This window comes from Leptonychotes weddellii, chromosome 2 (genome assembly GCF_054177405.1).
Source record: "Leptonychotes weddellii isolate Sample4059 chromosome 2, ASM5417740v2, whole genome shotgun sequence".
Lineage (NCBI taxonomy): Eukaryota > Metazoa > Chordata > Mammalia > Carnivora > Phocidae > Leptonychotes > Leptonychotes weddellii.
In genome coordinates, this window is record NC_138370.1 from 11,885,744 (window position 1) to 11,906,120 (window position 20,377).

The 20,377-nt window shown below is 44.7% G+C and overlaps 1 long non-coding RNA gene and 1 pseudogene across 1 annotated transcript; both read right to left on the reverse strand.

Moving 5' to 3' along the window:
• Positions 1 to 12,822: 12,822 nt before the first annotated feature.
• LOC145717643 (uncharacterized) lies at positions 12,823 to 19,608 on the reverse strand. The gene is made up of 2 exons (XR_014140986.1): positions 16,579 to 19,608; positions 12,823 to 16,355 (listed from the first exon to the last, which is right to left on the reverse strand). It is a non-coding gene; the product is annotated as an uncharacterized LOC145717643 (long non-coding RNA).
• Positions 16,236 to 16,367, reverse strand: LOC115943482 (U4 spliceosomal RNA; annotated as a pseudogene).
• Positions 19,609 to 20,377: the final 769 nt, after the last annotated feature.

Sequence of the window (20,377 nt, forward strand, 5' to 3'; positions counted from 1 at the left end):
TGGGTGTTGAGGAGGGCACGTTCTGCATGGAGCACTGGGTGTTGTGCACGAACAATGAATCATGGAACACTTCATCTAGAACTAATGATGTAATGTATGGGGATTAACATAAGAATAAAAAAAAAAAGACCTAAAAAAAGAAGAAAATTCTGTTTAAATATTGAAAAAAAAAAAAGTTTATTTCTAAAATCTCTTGTTTCTCGGTGCTAGCTGGCAAAATATCTGTGGAGGAAATTAGTCAACTTTATAAATGCTATTTGAAAAAGCCGAAATAAGCAAATTGCTGTTCTAATCTCCTGGCTGGCACCAAAGTCAAATTGCTCTCTCGTTTGCCTGTTTCAACTTAAATCTACTTGATGAAACTCGTATGGTTTCAGCAGATTTTTATAGCATGCGTATGACTCCGCGTCGAGTTTTTAAAGTGTGGTCTTGGTTAAATAACAGAAAAAAATTCCTGTCAAACTCGAGGTAAATCACAACACTTTACTTTGAAGTTAGCAAGGTCCCCAAAACAAAAAGATGAGTAATTTCAAAGCAAACAGAAATATTTCATAGACTTTCATCTTTCCCGTTCTCTGAATGCTTGCTCATTTGACAAGGCATTTTCCAGGATGTTAGGGCCAGATCGAACAATGAAAGCATATATCTAGAAACTTAAATCTGTCACCACTGGGATTATGCCACTGATGTCTATGGATTGACCCCACCACGTCTATTAATTTTACAAAAAGATCCTGTTGTTTAGCACATCCCCCAAATTTCTATCAATTTTTTAAAGGGGAAGGGAAAAAAAGCCAACATAATTACTTCCCAATTGCCAATAAAAGATGGATCAAGTGCAAAGGGAGAGATGAAGAGTGGAATGCAGAAAATACCCATGTAGGACAGAATATGACTTTAGATTCTAAATACTAACCACAAGCCAAACCCATCGTATTTTCCTGGGGCTGTTTCTTCCTTCCACCTTCCCTATCTCTGTCAAGAGCTCTACTCTAGCATTACTCATCCACGCTTATAACCTTGGGGGCAAAATGAGCCAATACCACCAGCCATTTTCTGAATCCAGTCAGTTACCACGCCAGCTGACAGTTCCTTGGAAATATCTTTGCAAAATGCAGACATGCGATAAATATGTGCTGAATGAAGTCCAAGAAGGACAAGTTTTCAGGTACCCCGCTTTAAAAATCATTACTAAAAATAAGCTCTTTGTTTGGATCCTCATTGAACAAATGAACTGTAAAGAAGGTTTATGTGGGGCGCCTGGGTGGCTCAGTCGGTTAAGCTCTTGGTCTCCGCTCAGGTCATGATCTCAAGGTCGTGAGATGCAGTCCCACATCGGGCTCCTCGCTGGGCGTGGAGCCTGCTTAAGATTCTCTCTCTCCCTCTCCCTTTGCCTCTCCCCCTCTCTCCCTCTAACCCCCACTTTCTCTAAAAAAAAAAAAAAAAAAAGTTAATGCAACCAATTGCAGACATTTAAACACAAACTGGATAGTTGATATTAAGGAACAACTGATAATATTTTTAAGTATGATAATGGCATTGCGATTATACTAAAAAAAGGCATCTTTTAGAGCCATATGTATATATGTATTTACAATGAAATCACATGATGTCTGGGATTTGCTTCAAGATCATTTAAAGTGGAGACAGAGGGGTAGGTGGTGGTACAGACGAATCAGGACGGGCCATGCGCTGATTATCACTGAGGCTGCATAAATGGGAATTCAGGATAACATTCCCTCTATTTCTGTAGTATATGATTAACAGTTTTCCCATTAATAAAATGGGCTTTTTTTCTCATTCGAGTGCTATAAGAATACAAAGGTGGCAGCCAAACGTTCCGAGTTCACACACCGGCTTTGCTACCTAGCAGCTGAGTGACCTTGAGCAGGTTACTCACTCACTCCGTGTCCCTGCTTCCTCATCTGGAGTTATTATTAGCACCTACCTTTGTTGAGAAGATTAAAAGAGTAACGCTATATGTGAAGCCTGGCAGAGCATAAGTACTCTCTAAATTTGCTCTTGCTATGACTCCCACTCTCACTACTATTACTACTTTTTGCATTACTATTACGTACTGAGCAGTCAGCTCCACGCTGAGACTAGAGAGGAAGGTAAGGCACAATCTTTTTCTTTTGAGGGTCTTTTGGTCCAGCTGGGGATTCAGGACGCTTCCGGAAAAGCAAGCGAAAGAACACTTACCTAACATACGCTAAGTACTAAGCACTGAGCGAAGTCCCTTCCCGGGCAGCATCTCATTTACACCCCGCCCCCAAAATGGGTGGGGGCGGGTGGTGCAGCCAGGAAATGTGGACTTGAGGGGGGTGAAGTGACCTGCTTAGGGTCACGAGATGGCCTGATTCAAAGCCCTTGCTCTTTGGACAAGCTGGTCGTTTACCCTTCATCGTAATTACATAGCGTAAATAATAGAGGCCACAGAAGTGGAAGGGAGGCCCCCATTACTCAGCTGGGGAGGCCAGGACAGAAGGTCTCGCAGGAAGAGTGAAGAGCTGTGCCCCCCAAGGCCGCTGATGGGGACAGGGAGGCGTCCGAGCCTGAGGAATGAGACGGACGCCGAGGCCTGCCCTGGGCTAAGTGAGCAAGCCCTTCCGATGGGCACCGGCTCCCTGAGCGGAACAGTGAGGGGCAAGGCCAGAGGGAGCAGCCGAGGGCCTGAATGCAAAAGCAAAATAAGAACGAAAACTGAGAACCTAACATCGACCAACTGGGTCAGTTTTCTCAAAGGTGGTCTTTGGTTCCACCGCACTAGAATCGTCTGGGATAAAAAAAAAAAAAATGCAGATTCCCAGTCCCACTCCTGGAGTCCCAGGAGGTAGGGGAGCCCAGGAATATGCATTTCTAATAATGCTCCCTGGGTGAGTCTGCTGTGTACTAAAAATGGAGAACTTCCAGGTTAGACAAACAGGGAACAGAAGAGGAGGAAGCCAAAGACTACCCAAAGGGTTCAGTGACTGAGAAATGATGTCCATTTTCAGCTCCCACCCAACTGACCTGTTGCTGCTTCTACCCTCTCCCCAGCATTACCCCCTCCTATGGCCAGACGAATCGTCCCCAAACACTGCTCTTATCACACCCAGAGCAGTTTGCCATCGCTTACGGCGTCAAATCTAAACTCCTCTGCTTGCTTCCCTCTCCACCAAAGGCAGGCTCAAAATCCCTCCCAATTTTCCAAACTCCTTAATGTGCCCCTAGGTTGAGACCTCAAGCCCCGCTTGGAGAGCAGCAATGGAATCAAGTGCTCCGGACTCTACAGGCCTGGGGCCAGGGGGTGGCATCCTCCAACCCACGCACTTGCAAACAAAGGTGGTTACCTGCACCAGCTTCCCTCTACAGCATATAGACTCCCCTCCGTTCTAAGGCCGCCTCGATGCCCAGCGCAAGCATATTTCACTGACACACGGACGCTAGGAGACGCTGGGGGCTGACCTCTGCCAGCCCCAGAATAAGCTTCACATGGGTAGAGAGGGATGAATTGGCTTTTGGGTGCCCCCAAGGCCTGCCCTACTCCCTACCAGGCTGGAGGCCTTAGGCAAGCTGCTTCTCCCACCTTAGATTTTCTTTCTCATCCGCAGCCTCTCCACCTCCTCCATGAATCATTAGCTCAAGATCTTCGAAGCATACTAAGTAGCAAAGAATGTCCCGGCTACCACGGACTATCCACCACGGACCTGCTGACACCTTGGCGGGATCCCAGACCCTCCTGTTCAACTTGGATGGCAGCCTCCTTAGTCTCTAAGAGCCAAAGATGATCCACCACGTTTCTCCCCCTGTCCACAGGCCCAAGGCCGTATGAGGAGTGAAGGGACATGGAAGGCATCCTGGATGTACAGGCCAGGTAGAAAGCCAACTTGGGATCCCACACGTAGTAGGTCCAAGGTAAGGACCACACTCTAGCTCTACCAATCCATGCCCTTCCATGAGCCTATGGAGCTTGCCCAGCAAAAAACGCTTGGCTCTTCACCATGGGCCAGTCGACTATTCCATGTTCTCCCGGTGAAGCCAGGAGCCCCTAGGAGCCGGGGCCAAATGCATAGTGCCTTCTTTTCTCCTACAGTGTCTCGTATCTGCGTATTGCATAATATGCATGAAATAAATGCTCCGTTGGTTAAAATACTGTTATTTTTTAAATATGTACATTTTGCTCTCTTTGCTTCCCTCTGAAGTTTATCCCACAAGTCAAACAAATGGAGTTTTTGTTAACTAGTTGGTCAAGAAGGATTTGTTTCTTTTTTTTTTTTTTTACAATCACACAGGATAATATTTCTGTGGTTGTTTATTTGAGAAGCTGTTGAAGATTAACAAGATGACTGACGGTTCCATTTAACTCTCTCCCATCCAAGTACTAACCAGGCCCAACCCTGCTTAGCTTCAGACAAGATCGGGCGCGTTCAGGGTTGTATGGCCATAGACTCATTTAACTCTCCTGGGGGGGTGGGTTTCATATTAGATGTAACTGAAATGTATCTAAAGAAACTACCCAAGGACCCCCCCCCCGCTAGGAAAATAAAATAGTCTAATGAATAAAATAGTCTAAATTAAAGTAGAACATAGGTGAGAAATAAATTATGTTAAAATAGGGGAAATACTGGGAATAATAAAAAAATATTTTATTAGCTTTATGATGCAGAAAAAAAACATAAAGTTTATTATGACAGTATGCCTGTTTAAATTCTCCTATTCTGGGGGTGCCGGGATGGCTCAGTCGGTTAAGCATCTGCCTTCAGCTCAGGTCATGATCCCGGGGTCCTGGGATTGAGTCCGGAACTGGGCTCCCCGCTCAGCGGGGAGCTTGCCTCTCCCTCTCCACGCCACCCTCCCCCCGCTCTCCCACTCATGCTCGCTTTCTCTCTCTCCCCCAAATAAATAAAATAAACTCTTAAAAATTAAAAAAAAACAAATTCTCCTATTCTGGCAAGTCTAAATTTATCATAAGATTGTTTTAATCTCAAAATTATATTCAAGTAGGTAACAGTTCAGGGGATGAACTAAACAAAACCATTACATAAAACTGTCAAACTACTTTAACACTTCATGACTTCTCAAGTGCGCAAGAACACAGCAAAATGTATCTTGTTAAAAACCACTTCTCGTGGAAAGCATGGTAGCCGATTTTACAAGGTACATGGCCATACACGTCTGCATATCTGGGAAAAAGATCGAGACCAGAGGCTGCGTTTAAAGGACAAGGCTGTATTGTTGTTACATCTCTTTTAATGTAGGGTGTACATCACCCTTTACGATTGTTAAAATGTGCCAAAGACCAAAATCTTTGCCCTGGAGCGTTTACAGTCTAGAGGCGCTGATGGGGAAAACCCCAGCAAAGCTGTAGAAGTCACTGGAATTGAAAGGCCTGCTCATCAAGCAAGTTTTCATTCCTGCTGAAGCAAGATGCACTTGAGGGACAGTAAATGTTTTAGGCCCTGCTGTCTCTGGTTTGGCAACTATGAGTACATGCTTTGTGCATCTACTTCTGGCCAGCCACAGTCTCCTGATAATAGAATTTTAAAAAGAAAGAGGGCAAGGGCACCCAGGTGGCTCAGTCGGTTAAGCGTCTGCCTTCGGCTCAGGTCAGGATCCCAGGGTCCCGGGATCCTGCTCCGCGGGAGGCCTGCTTCTCCCTCTGCCCCTCCCCCTGCTTGTGCTCTCTCTCTCTCTCTCTCTAATAAATAAATAAAACCTTAAAAGAAAAAGAAGACCCTTACTAGATTATTATGGTGAAATTTATATTGGAAAGAAAAATTGATTGAAGAAGCTCTGAAGAGCATCTGAAGGTTCCAGGAGAACCAAAGAGACCAGGTCGGAAGCAGGGGAGTGTGGGGGCAGAGGTGCCCCCTGGCAGGGGGAGGCCCCAGGGGAAGATCTGGGCTGTGGAGTCGGGCAGGTCAGAGCCTCAACCCTGCCACTCTATCCGTGTGACAGTGGGTAACACACTCACCCTCTCTGAATTTCAGCCTCTTGGAAAGTGGAGGGAAGCAGCAGCTCATTGGGTTCCCATGCAGATTAAATACAACAACACATATAAACGGGCTACTTCTGAGTCTGCAATAAATAACAGCTTTTTTCAACCTTGTTCTGAGCCACGGTGGCATCTGCCATCTCCACAAGGGCACAGGAACGGACCCTCCTGGGCCCATATTGGAAAAGCCATTTCACTGTCAGCCGGGGATGGTAAAGACACCTTCGTCCAGAGCCTGGAAACCTGACAGGGAGGGAAGGGAGTCTGAGGAGCATCCTGTCCTGGAGGGCAAAGCTGAGAGCTCCGGGACGCCCCTGGCTCCGGGACACCCAGGCTGTGAGATGCTAACACAAATCAGATCTTTCCACGCTTCTGTTCCCTGTTGAGCGAAGGGCAGGCTGAGAGACAATGAATCCTGAGGTTCCGTCTGGATCTAACACCCTCAGCTCCAACTCTGTGACCCAGACCCCCAGCCTACTCACTAACAGACCCCCGAGACAAGGTGGCATCAAGCCTGACAGGGACAGGAGTAGGGGTGCCTTGGCAGCTGGGGAGGGGAAGGCAGCCTGAGAGAGCAAGAGGCCCCCTTCCCCCTAGTCAGAGCCTGGACGGGGGTCTGCCAGGAGCCCCGGGGTGCTGGGGGACAGGTACAATCCAGCAGCTAGGAGTGGGCACGGCCAGACCTCACCATCTTGACCTCCCTGCCTATCAGCCTCCCTCAGCAGCCCCCACCCCACCTCGGCCCAACACCTGTGACATCACAGCCAGGAACACAGAAAGGGCTGAAGCTCGGACCTCTGACCCTGAAAGCAATGTCACCCTCAGCTGTCTTCAGAGTCATGGGTGAGATGTCCAGTAGGAAGAGAAGTACAATTTCTGGACAGATTAAGTCTGCTGTGGTCTGGCATGAACAAATATCGTGCAATGCTTTCATCTGTACTTTGTATAAAAGCTCTCCTACCCGCTCGCACAGGTTCCTACCTATTACAACACAGACGAAAATGAAGCCATTATCCGTGAAGTACCATATGGCTGCACACGGGCACCCAGCCAGGGAGGGCTCTAATCAAGCCTCTGCGTACAATTCAAAAGCAAAATAAAGTCGTTACACTACACTGGATTAGCATCATGAAAGGAGGGCCAGGGAATCAGCAGAACCCGGAGCAGGGAAAAAAAACTCCTTAGTCTCATTTTTTTTCTTTTCTTTCTTTTTTTTTTTTTTTTGTAACTTCTAGTTTCGTAGTTACCTTGAGCTTCTCAAAAACCACAACTGGAATTAGCCAAATTTTACTCTACCGACAGCTTGTCATTCAATCCTCATACTTCGAAACCAAGGATGAAGAATTCAATCCTTTGCCAGACCCAGAACCCAGTGAGACACTGTTAAGGTATAAATAAGCAGACGGACCAAAAAAGTAAGTAAACCAACAGGAAAGGATAAAAGAACAGATGGCTACACTTGTAGTTTTTTTACTTCCTTTAATACTCCAATAGAACAGGGACTCGTCCAAGACCCCACAGCTGGCAAATTCAAAGCAGGGATGAGAACCCCCACCTTCCTAGGGTTCTTGACGCCACACTCCGGTGTGTCACCCAACAAAGCCTTGTGTCCACCCAACCCAGACAGCAACGTGGACAGCTCGCCATATCCCCAAAGCCTCTCCACACAGGGCAGGAAAAGGTGTTAAGGGACCATAATCTACCTCCTTCCCAGATAAGACCCTAATATAGGGACTAAGGTAAAAAACAGAAAGTGAGGGACATAATAAGGACAGGCAGATGTCAGTCTCCTGGACACTGTTTTAGTAACGAAATAAAAATAACATGGAGTTTTCAGACTTTATTAACTGTGCAACTGGAACACACCTCAAAGACTCCCCGCTAAGCCAGGAGCCCGATGCAGGGCTTGATCCCAGGACCCCAGGATCATGACCTGAGCCGAAGGCAGATGCTTCAACGACTGAGCCACCCACTCAACTATATTGTAAAGCTGTTTCTAGACTATTTGTACCCTGTTTAAGAGCATAACCTTCACATCTTCTCTTCCAGAGGCAGTTCACACAGGAACAAAACCACAACCCTAAAGCTAGCGAATGAAATGGAGGAAGTTGACCTTCCCACTTGTGATTGACCATGGCAAGATTTCACAGCCATCCTCCTTTAGGTAAACGTAAAAATCTCACGCTCTCTTTTAATTGTACTGGGTATTTCAAAATTAAACATATCAATGCAAAATGTCACAGCAATAGTATTTTCAAAGAAAAATATTTATAGTAACCTTGAAATATACATATTTTTTCTTCATCACGCGATGTTCTTAAAGACTGTTGAGGATGCTTGCTCACTGCAAGGACAATGACAGTCAAGTCGTCATCCAAGCGTCCTGCTTGTTCTCATACTCTGAAGTGAAGGAGAAAACCAGCCCAGCTAATGTACGTAAATGAGAGAAATAAGCTCATGCCTGGGAAAGCTTGTTTTAATACAAATAAGTAGATCACCACAGTAATCTGTAAAGTCTATCTGACACCTGAATCAGATCTTTTCCAAAGCTCCTCTTAGTCCTCTTCTCAAGAACATCAGGAAAGGTCTCCCCTCAAAAGCTCACAGGCGTGACTTCCCACCAAGAGTACATTACCTGGATTCACCCAGCAGACAGACTGGATGTGATTGAACTTCTTCAAAATTACTTACAGGAAGCCTGGAGGATGTCCTCAAATTTTAAACAAATTAAAAGGTGATGGACGCTGGGCGCCTGGGTGGCTCAGTTGGTTGAGCGACTGCCTTCGGCTCAGGTCATGATCCCGGAGTCCCTGGATCGAGTCCCGCATCGGGCTCCCTGCTCAGCGGGGAGTCTGCTTCTCCCTCTGACCCTCCCCCCTCTTATGTGCTCTCTCTCTCTCTCATTCTCTCTGTCTCAAATAAATAAATAAAATCTTTAAAAAAAAAAAAAAAAAGGTGATGGACGCTTGGGTGGCTCAGTCGGTTGAGCACCCGACTCTTGGTTGCAGCTCGGGTCGTGATCTGGGGGTCCTGGGATCCTGCCCCTCATTGGGCTCTTCCTCTCCCCCTGCCCCTCCCCTTGCTCGGTCTCTCTCTCTCTCAAATAAATAAACAGTTTTTTTAAATAAAGAAAGAAAAATTAAAGAAAATAAAAAGGTGGCTTTAATTTTTAAAATCAGCTATAAAGGCATGAACTCTAATGTTGGGTCTTTATCCCTCGAAGTATCCATTTCTGTGTATTCAGAGCTTTTCCCCAAATAGAGCTACTATGTCTTTTTACTCACAAATCCGGCGAGCACATTTCCCTCTGACAACCCAGCAAGGACGGACCCTGGGTTCAGCATTCAAGGGCTTACAAAGCAAGGTGCACCATCCGTTGTTTAGCACATGCGTTTGGAGGCGAATAACCCCCCTAATCAGTGGATTGAGGTCTCCTGGATTACTGAGCAGTTTTGGAGGCCACTGTTTCCTAATCCAGCCCCCAAAATAGGATTTTTCTTTTGGTTCAGTTCACTACCTTTCAAAGCGCTAATGGTGGTCTCCTCCCTTGAAAATACAGGACAGACTTCATTTTCTTCTCTCATGACTTCAGGGATCCATGGCACTCGGTTAAGCACCTGACTCTTGATTTTGGCTCAGGCCATGATCTCAGGTTCCTGAGATGGAGCCCCACATCGGGCTCCACACTCAGTGGGGAGTCTGCTTCTCTCTCTCTCTCTGCTCCCCCCACCCCCACTCATGTGCTCGCACATGCACTCTCTAAAATAAAATAAATATTTATATATATATACAATATGCACTTATTCTTTACAATATACATTTATGAATCCATACATGACTTAAAACTCATGCAATTATTTATGATCTTCCGAATGCACCCCAGGAATTCTGAAGACTGGCCAGACCTGCAAAGTGAAGAAGATCTTGAACTTACACCCTGGAGGCTGAGGCTACTCGGGGGCCTCCTTCATGTAAGCAAACGTTTTGATCATTTCATGTCTCCTAATAAATACGAAAATATCAATATCACTTTTTGAATACTCTTTAGGATATGCACAAAGGACTTGTCTGGTTCTGACATCTTCCTCTGTCCTCCTAAAAAACTGAAACTTGTCAGCATTGCTTTCCTCTTATTTAAGGTTCCTCATTGTTATTCCTGCCTCAGGGTGACCCAAAGTGTTAGTTCTCGGTGTCACAGGGACCGATGAAAAAGGCCCTGTGTTGACCTCCCCAACGTGACTATCACATGGTTGCACGTTAACAATAAAGTCCATTAAATCGGAGGGGTAGACGAACTATGAGAGATGATGGACTCTGAAAAACAAACTGAGGGTTCTAGAGGGGAGGGGGGTGGGAGGATGGGCTAGCCTGGTGGTGGGTATTGAGGAGGGCACGTTCTGCATGGAGCACTGGGTGTTATGCACAAACAATGAATCCTGGAACACTACATCTAAAACTAATGATGTAATGTATGGGGATTAACATAACAATTAAAAAAAGATGCACAACAATAAAGTCCATTATTTCCTGTAAAATTATGATCTCATTTCACACCCCTTCCTCCCAACTATGAGAAAAAGAACCCTTTCCCTTTGCTTGACAACAAAAATATTCCATGATCACAGTCTTCTCTCTTGCTCGTCAAAATGCTAAACAGACCAGTTTCTCTGGGGCTTTGTCTAATTATCCAATTTATTTATTTTCTTTTTTAGTTTTATTTTCTAAGGCACTGTTACAATGCAAACAAATCTAATATGTGCTGTTAACTGTAATCATCATATATTTTGTAGTATCCTGTAAAATTATGCCTCTTTGGAACAGCATTCCATTTTTCTCACTTATGCACTCTCGGAATGGACCTTTAAAAAGAAGCACCATATGGGGCGCCTGGGTGGCTCAGTTGGTTGGGCGACTACCTTCGGCTTGGGTCATGATCCTGGAGTCCCGGGATGGAGTCCCACATCGGGTTCCCTGCTTGGCAGGGAGTCTGCTTCTCCCTCTGACCCTCCTCCCTCTCATGCTCTCTGTCTCTCATTCTCTCTCTCGCAAAAAAAAAAAAAAAAAAAATCTTAAAAAAAAAAAAGCACCATATAATATCCTCTCCCCAAAAAGGGAGACTCTTTATTTTTTTTTTAAAGATTTTATTTATTTTTTAGAGAGCGAGAGAGAAACAGCATGAGAGGGGCAAGGCTCAGAGGGAGAAGCAGGCTCCCCGCTGAGCCGGGAGCCCGACGTGGGACTCGATCCCAGGACCCTGGGATCATGACCTGAGCCGAAGGCAGACGCTTAACCATCTGAGCCACCCAGGCGCCCAAAGGGAGACTCTTTAAATGAAGTATTTTATTCAACACTGTCCTCATTAAGTGTCCTCATTAAGTGTTTATTAAGTGTTTATTAAGAAACATCATTTCTCCCTGAAGAAAATCTGAAAAATGGAGGGGAAAAAAACAAAATCACCCTTAATCTTATTACCTATATTCAATCATTATTAATATTCACAAATTAATATTCAGTGTATTTTTTACACAGCAACTGGAATTTGCAGAGGGTCCTAAATGCTGGCCACGGACTGGCCACAGTACCTGCCTTGAGTGTTAGAAATACAGGCTCCTGGCTGTCTGGCTGGTAATCCTGATCCAGCAGATCTGAGGTTAAGCCATTCAGTATTTATTCATTTATTAATTCATTTAGTTATTTAAAGTTCCACGATGCAGTCAACTTTGTGAATCACCAGTTTCAAGCACAAATTTTGGGTCCCACAGACCTGGGCCCAGACCTGGGCCCATCACTTAACATGGCTGAGCAAGGTTATCCAATCTCTCAAAGCTCAGTTCCCTCATCCATAAAATGGGTTCATCAAAGACCGTGTATAAAAATTCAGTGAGAATATGTACTTGGCACTCTGCCCAAAACATAGTCATTATTCAGTACCTGGTATTTATTGTTATCTTTCCCATTTTTTCCTATGCACCTGATTTGAGATTTTTGTTCTGATTTGTATTGCTATGAAATATCACACACACTTTCACATAAACTATGTAGCATAAGACATTTTCCATGTGGTTCCATAACCATCACAGACATGTGAACAGTTATATAGTATTCATCCAGTATGCAGAACTACAACTTGCTCTCTACTCATGATATTTAGGTTACTTACAATCTTTCCTTCTTTTTTTTTTAAGATTTTATTGATTTAAAGAGAGAGAGAGCGAGTGCACTCCAAGCAGGGGGAGGGGCAGAGGGAGAGGGAGAGAGAAAATCTCAAGCAGACTCCAAATTGAGCTCAGAGCCTCACGGTGGGTGGGGGTTGGCCTTGATCTCAGGACCCTAAGATCACAACCTGAGCTAAAACAAGAGTAGGATGATCTTTCTTAAAAATTGTATAATGAGGGCACCTGGGTGGCTCAGTTGGTTAAGTGTCTGCCCTCGGCTCAGGTCATGGTCCCAGGGTCCTGGGATTGAGTCCCCTGCTCAGCGGGGAGTCTGCTTTTCCCTCTCGCTCTGCCCCTCCCCCCTACTCATGCTCTCTCTCGCTCTCTCTCAAATAAATAAATAAAATCTTTAAAAAAATTGTATAATGAATAGCTTCCTACATATAGCTCTCTATAGTTTGGATTACTACCTTAGACATAGCCCTCAAGGTAGAATTACTACATCAAACTATGTGAATATTTAGATGTCTTTTCGATACATACTGACAAGATGCTTTCCAAAAAAAATTTTTTTTCAATTTTCACTACCATTGGCAATATATTAAGGTTATCAGACTTATCTTGCCCTTACCAGACCTGAGTCATCTTTTCGCCAATGTTAAAATGCATAAAAAGATAAATCGAGACACATTAGATTTTTAAAAATTTATTTGAGCAAACAATTCCAGCTGGGCACTACCAAAACCAAAAAGGGGTTGGGGGTCTCCTGGTAGAGCAGAAGTATTTATAGAGAAGACATGGAAGCAAAGCAAAGAAATTACTTAATTGGTTATAATTTAAATTTTTGCCTTACTTGGGAAAATTTATTCAGCTGTTACGATGGTTGTTCTTGAGTTCCATTTTCTTAGATTTAAGAAAATCTAGTTGACTCTGGATTTAATCTGTTTACATAGGCTACCAAAGGCCTATTACATAGGCTCTTTAATGGCCTCCTTGTTTAACTATTTTATCAAATGGGACTTTAAGAAATTGCCACCAGCAGCCGGTTAGCATTAACTATACCTCTAAGTATACTTACGTTATACTTCCAAATCCACATTACACAGAGAATTAGACTGGGACATAAAAACTGACGTTTACCGTCTCCACACTCAAAGAAGTTACAATATAATGGGAAAGACACATTCACAGTGAAACTTAATATAAGCAAGTAGAATACAAATGCCAATTCTTTTAAACTGATTGTATAAATGGTGATCATGTCAACTTTCGTGACTTGAGAAGGCAGTATCTTAATTGAAATGTCTGAATAATCTTGTTTGGCATGAGGACAAACTTGGCACAATGACCCACCTACTCAGGAAATTAAATATGTTAGTAACATTACAGAAGACTTCATTCACTCATTTGAGTGCACATGCTTAAATCCTCAGAACTTTTGAGTACCCAGGGTCAGGGCTTAGAGAAAAGGACTCACAGTCTCTCTGACAATTGCACGTACTCTAAATCCCTCTCCTTGAAAGTAGAAGCATTTTCTGAATAGGTCATACTCTTGACCCTCAGATTGGCCAACACAGATTTATGTTCTAACAGAGGAGGCAAACTTCCAGTCACTGAAATTATGTGAACTCACCAATTCACATCAAACTGCTCTTTAGAAATAACTTCAATTCACATTCTGTTAGCATGTAAATGATCCCTCCCTCTTCTACTAATAAATTTCCAGAAATTTTAAAGGAACGTGGAGGGCGGGGGAATCATTGAAAGCAATGTAATGCTTATTTCAACAAAGCTTCCTTTTTTTTCAGATCTAAAGTCATATAAAAAGTGTAGACAGGGGCGCCTGGGTGGCTCAGATGGTTAAGCATCTGCCTTCGGCTCAGGTCATGATCCCAGGGTCCTGGGATCGAGCCCCACATCAGGCTCCCTGCTTGGCAGGAAGCCTGCTTCTCCCTCTCCCTCTACTGTGCTCTCTCACTCTCTCTGTCAAATAAATAAAATCTTTAAAAAAAAAAGTGTAGACACATTAAAAGGTATTATGCACGATGTGACTTTATCAACTAATCATCAGTTTCAGTCCATATAAATTTAAAATAGTTTATTCAAATTACATGTAAATTAGCTGGCTAAATTTGCTTTGCCATTTTCAGTACAAGTGTAGCTACATAGAGTTGGACTTTAAGGAATCCAGGCTTTCTTACTTCTGGCCACTTCAGAAGGAGCGGTCACCTACCTCAGAACAAAAGAAACTGGTATTATTTTAAGAAAATAAAGACATTTGGGGCACCAGGGTGGCTCAGTTGGTTGAGCGTCTGCCTTCAGCTCAGGTCATGATCCCGGGGTCCTGGGATCGAGCCCTGCATCGGGCTCCCTGCTCCGCGGGGAGCCTGCTTCTCCCTCTGCTGCTCCCCCTGCTTGTGCTCACTCTCTCTCTCAAATAAACAAATAAAATCTTTAAAAAAAAAAAAAAAAGGAAAGACATTTTGGAGTTTTCTGAGCCTCGTTTCTTTCATAGCGCCAAAGCGATATATAAATGCTCATTTTTAAAAGAAAGAAGGGGAAAAAATCATCAGATTAAACCTTTTCTGTACAGGAAACCTTTTATCACTAGTCACACAGGCGGAGTTAACGCCACCAGCCAATTCCATCTGATCTTGTCTTTGTGGGCTTCCCCAAGCTGAAGACTTGCTTCCGTGACAAGAAGCTTCCAGTCTCTTTCTTGTCTTTATTCCTTGATTTGGCATAAGTAGTTGCAAACATAAATCAATCTCTTCCACATGAAAAACATGGAAGATTTACAACAGCAGAGGAGAGTGACAACCACCAAAACTGTCCCCCAAGAGAACAGCAGGACACTCCACACACGCTGGGCCTGGACCAAAGAGCTGGTGCTTGCTTGTAACATCTAGAAACCTCTTGGCAGAAATGCCAGAGAGCGATGCCTGCTCTGTGAGCCAGGTGAACTCAGAACAATGCCAATGTCCCTCACTTTTCCGCCTCTGAATACTGGATCCAAGATACTTGCACAGTATGAACAAAAAAACAAAACAAAATATCTAGTTTCCAAATGACACTGACGTAGCCTCTTTAGGATAAATGGGGGCCACTGCCGTGCACCCTCCACCCCCTTCCCTGCTCTGAGGCCTGGTCAAGCGGGAGCATTGTCAACCGCCTCTAGTCCGAGTCAGCGCTGTCTTACCGACTCGCGTCTACACTGGCTCCCTCCCAGGAAATGCAAGGTAGCAGCTGTGGTTTTCTTTCTCTCTGTGATGGTGGAGAATTCCGGGCTCACTAATCTATAGAATAATCAGGTTTGCAAACCGTTGTTCTAGTTACAAGGTCAAAAAGAAAACACCAAAGAAGGGACTTAATTTTTCATTTGAAAAACTGGCGAGTAAGCACTTGAGGGTCACATTGCACCACTCCAGCACAAGGCAAATGATTTATAAAAAGCTGATATTGTAGGGCCTTCCAGATAATCAGAAAAGTTCCAAACGAGAACAAACGTTATCAGTTACTGCAATACAGTTAATGGCTCAATATACCTAAAAGACAAATACTCTTCACCTTGAGTTAAAATTCAAACGTTAACTCTATCTTGCTTATAAAACACACACTAAAGCAGAAGGATAGAAAAGATTAAAATGCTGGGCATGGAGCCTACATTAAAAAAAAAAATTCACAAGAGGACTTGGGTGCCTGGGTGGCTCAGTCGGTTAAGTGTCTGACTCTTGGTTTCGACTGAGGTCATGGTCTCAGGGTCGTGAGATCAAGCCCCGCATCAGGTTCCACACTCAGCGTGGAGTCGGCTTCAAATTCTCTCTCTCCCTCTCCTTCTGCCCCTCGCCCCACCGTGTGCTCGCGTGCTCTTACTCTCTCTTTCTCTCTCTCTAAAAAACAACAACAACAAAAACAGAAAGATTAAAAAGAAAAAGGTGGCAGTGATATACCAACCAAAACACAGAGGTGGCAATATGAATTCTGGAAAAAGATTTCAAGGTAAAAAGGATGAGAGAGAACTTTGCGTTAAGTATATATTTACATGTAATATAAACGTACATACACTTAGACGTATATGGATAAATATATAATTATATGTCTATTTATATGCATATAAAAGGCAAAAGTTAACGATAAAGGTATGTGTTGGCTATCCCCTGACCCTGCATTTTAATTAGCAATAATCGTGCCTCGGATAAACCTCATTGGCTACGATACTGAAACTGCGCGAAGCTTGACCCTGCATTTTATTTTATTTCTTTTTTTAAGATTTTATTTATTTATTTGAGACAGAGAGAATGAGAGAGACAGAGAGCACATGAGAGGGGGGAGGGTCAGAGGGCGAAGCAGGCTCCCCGCCGAGCAGGGAGCCCGATGCGGGACTCGATCCCGGGACTCCAGGATCATGACCTGAGCCGGAGGCAGTCGCTTAACCGACTGAGCCACCCAGGCGCCCCTTGACCCTGCATTTTAAATATCAAGACCACACCACTGTCGTTAGGTCTCTGCTTCACCTGCTTGGTGGGATATTGTTGTATGGTTTAAGGACGTTTCGCAAATCATAATCCAGATGAGACTACTTTGTTTAACATTCAAGTACAAGAGAGGTAAAATTCTCAATGATAGTGAACGAAGCCAAAACCTGCATCCAGCAGAAATGACAATCAGTTTTGCCATATGACTCCACTCATATGAAGTTCAAAACAGGAATGAACACATATCTGGTGAACTGACAAAAGAAAACGAAGAGAAAGAGTAACAGAAATTTCAGGATAATCATTATCTCTTGCGTAGAGAGAAGAGGACGCCGTGGAAGAAAAGCGCAAAGATGCTATAAGCCGTTCCTATAACACGTTATTCTTAAATTGGATCATGGTTGCACATATTTTGTTTTAATCTTACTATATATGTGTGTGCATATGTATGTATGTATTTTGTACGTGGAAATTTTTTACGTATACCAGTTTGTATTTGGAAACGTTTACAAACTAGATGTATTTATCAGTTGGGGGTCACTGTGCCGACGGCTGTATGGATATATCCTAATAAGAGCAGACCCAAATGTGGAGCTGGGATGTTACTCACTATTTCACTATAAGCTCACGATGCTCTGTCATTCTGCACCTGTCGTACTTCAGAGTTAAATGGGGATGAGACAGAAATTTCCATCCTGAATCTTGCAAGTCTCTGAGGGTAGTCTAAATCTCTGTGAGTCTCTTCTCCAAAGACACAAAAGATTTTCTGACTGTCGTACTGGAAGTGGTGAGACCCGGGGCTGCCACGAGGCTCTCTCCATCGGAACAGTCCCTACTTACTCCGGAGTCAGGAAGCCAATCTGGAGATTCTCCCAGTTGCTGAGGACATCAATTCTGACTCCACACTCATGAGCTAGGAAATAACTGCAGGGTAATCTGACATTCTGCTAAGATGGGCTTGGTTATAAGCTCCATTGATCCCCGGACAAAGCCAAAGTTCAATAAATTAAAATGGTCTGATTAAAAAGAAGAAGAAGAAATAAAGAAATGACAACCAGTTTTAAAAAGGTTGACAGCTCAGACTTCGGGATCGGATTACTGGGTTGAATTTGAGATTGCTTGTTCATGCAAGGTTACTCTCCGAACCTCAGTTTTCTCTTCCACAAAACAGAAATAACGTTAGCACTACCTCTATATAAGGATTAAATGAGACAACGTACCAAGTGCTTGGAACAATTCCCCACCCAGTTACCAACTCTTGAAGTAGAACCGGTAAACATTTAGTAAAATGAAGGAGCATATGGCATAAAGATTGTGTTCTAGAATGCTCCTTCTGCAGCGTAAGAGGAAAACGGTAAAGATACAGGAAAGAGCAGAAGATGCTAGTGTAACCCTCACTGTCTGGGAGCATTCAGAGACCTGGTTTCTCAAGTACTGATTTCTTTCCTCCACATTAGCACTTCACGGTTACTAACTTAAAGCCTCTTTCTTACTTTTCTAAACAAGTTAATAACCAGACTCCGATGAAAGTAAAGTGATCAGCCCAGACAAATTGTGCTGGTCACAAAGTCCCCCACTGACCACCAATCGTTCATCTCTCCAGAGATTCTGTATTAACTCCAAAGCTAGGAGTCTTTCTTTCCAAGTCTCCCCATGCTGGGCAAGACCAAAGGAGAAGGACCGATGGGGAAAGGATGGGCCATCAGAAGCTAGGGCATTTGGGGGGGAACAGGCTTGAGGATCTGAGTGAATACGGGGAATGGGAGATTGCAGCATACATAATCAGTGAGCTGAAAAGTTGGGATTTCTTTCCAGAAGGATGGCAGTGCCCATGGAGCTGTATCATCCTTTTCTGCCTCAGGAGGAGTCCAGAAGTGTCTGGCTGGTTGACCAGAAGCAGAGATTTAAGGGAAAGGGCCAAGGTGAATTGTTCAGCCTGGACAGTGCTCTTCCCACAGCACGGGGGGAACGCCCTCTAACCGCAGGCCCGTACATTTCAGCCCATGAGCAACTTCAGGCCTGGGCGAGACTGGCAGAGAGAATGCACAGAGCTCGGTCCCCATCCCGCCCTCTCCGACAGGGACAAGAAGACTTCCAAGAGGAGGACGGGATTCACCGCAAGACTGTCGAATGTGAAACCATCCTGCACCTCACCTGCACCAGACGGTCTTCAGCACTTCCTTGTGATCCCTGTGCCCTGGCTTCCCCTCTTCGGTGGCCTTCCCCCTGGCACTGTGCAAGTGTCAGCCGTGGACCCGTGCCCTCCTCCACACTCCCAACCTCTCCCTCACACACACGCTCCATCCCACGCTGCTCAGGAGCAGCTCTTCCCGGCTCCATCCTCCCACCACGGGCCACCGCCAAGCAAGCAGGAAGGATTAGGAAACTGAGCTGGGAAGCTGGCGGGTCTGTGACTTGATGAATAAAGCACAGCTGCACCAGTCTGAAGTCAAAGAGGGAAGGAACTGAGAATTGGTGTGGGAGTGGCTGCAAACGCTGACAGCTCTCTGGGGTGGGCGTGCAGCCCCCTCCGCTGACAGGGGGCTTGGAGCTGCATGCCCCTCCCGTGCGTAGAACACAACCGAAACAGGCAAGAGCCAAAGGTCTGGGAATATCTGTAGATAAATAAAATTTTGTCTTGAGAATCCTATCAACCCTCCAAGGGGTCAAATATGTAGACAGTTCTCCCCCGCTTTCCCAGCATGAAGGAGTCCGAAAACTCCCTAGGACTCATGAAGGTCACTTTCAAGGGTGGCATGGTGGGGATGGGGCGGGGGGGGGGGGAGCCCGGAATTTCTGAAGATAAAGTTCCTTAGAAGAGCAGGCCCTGAGCTCTATTGTCCTATAAATGGATACCTAAAGGGAACTTTAGTTTCCAGAAAAATCTGGGGGAGAGAAAACTACTTAGAAAGGCAGAGATGTAATCATAATCTTTTGCTGCAAAGGTGTGAAAGGAAAACTTGCCTTACACCCTGGAGGGAAAGTTGGTTGGGGCGGGGGTGGGGGGGGTGGGGGGGGTGGCGGTTCCTGACACAGCTTTGGAGGAAGCCTGGCAGCCACCAAAGGAGAATGCTAAGAGACAGCAACCTCCTCCAGGAAGGAACAAAGCAGAAGCCTGGCAGCTTCCTATCCTTCCAGCCAGCATCCCCTCAGCGCCCCGGGCTGTGAGGACACAGGCAGCAGAAATCTCAGGTGGTAAGAAGATGAAATCCCACCAGACCGCACTGCACCCTTTGAAGACATCGGTAAGCCTTTAGGGACCTCCAGGGACCCCTAGATTCTTGAGAAGATGATTACTTTGGACAGACTACTGATCAGCCCACATTCAGCAAACTGAGAGTCTTTATATGCTCCCCACGTGTTTGGTATTGGGAAAGGAGAAGGTGACATCCTGGTTTCAGAGACAAGTCATTTTGCATCGACAGAGGGGCCCTCACTTTAGAAAATTATATTTTAGGGCCTTTGCAAGACATTGAAAAAAAGAGGAGTTTTATTGTGTTTACTTGTGTCTTAAAAGTAAAACTGACAGCACAGAGGTATGCTTTCATATTGTTAACATCATAAGAACGTCGTAAGACCCACTCTGTTCCACATGGTGTCCACCACCCTGGGAACCTTCTCATTAGCTGGCTCTGCCCCCCTAGGAGGGTTTACCTTCATCTCTACCCCAAAACTACTCTGATGGATCCTCTTTACCTTAATCACTTATCAAATTCTTCAGAGATGCCTCTAGTTCTGGTCCTTGACAACATCCTAATTAACTGTTCTCT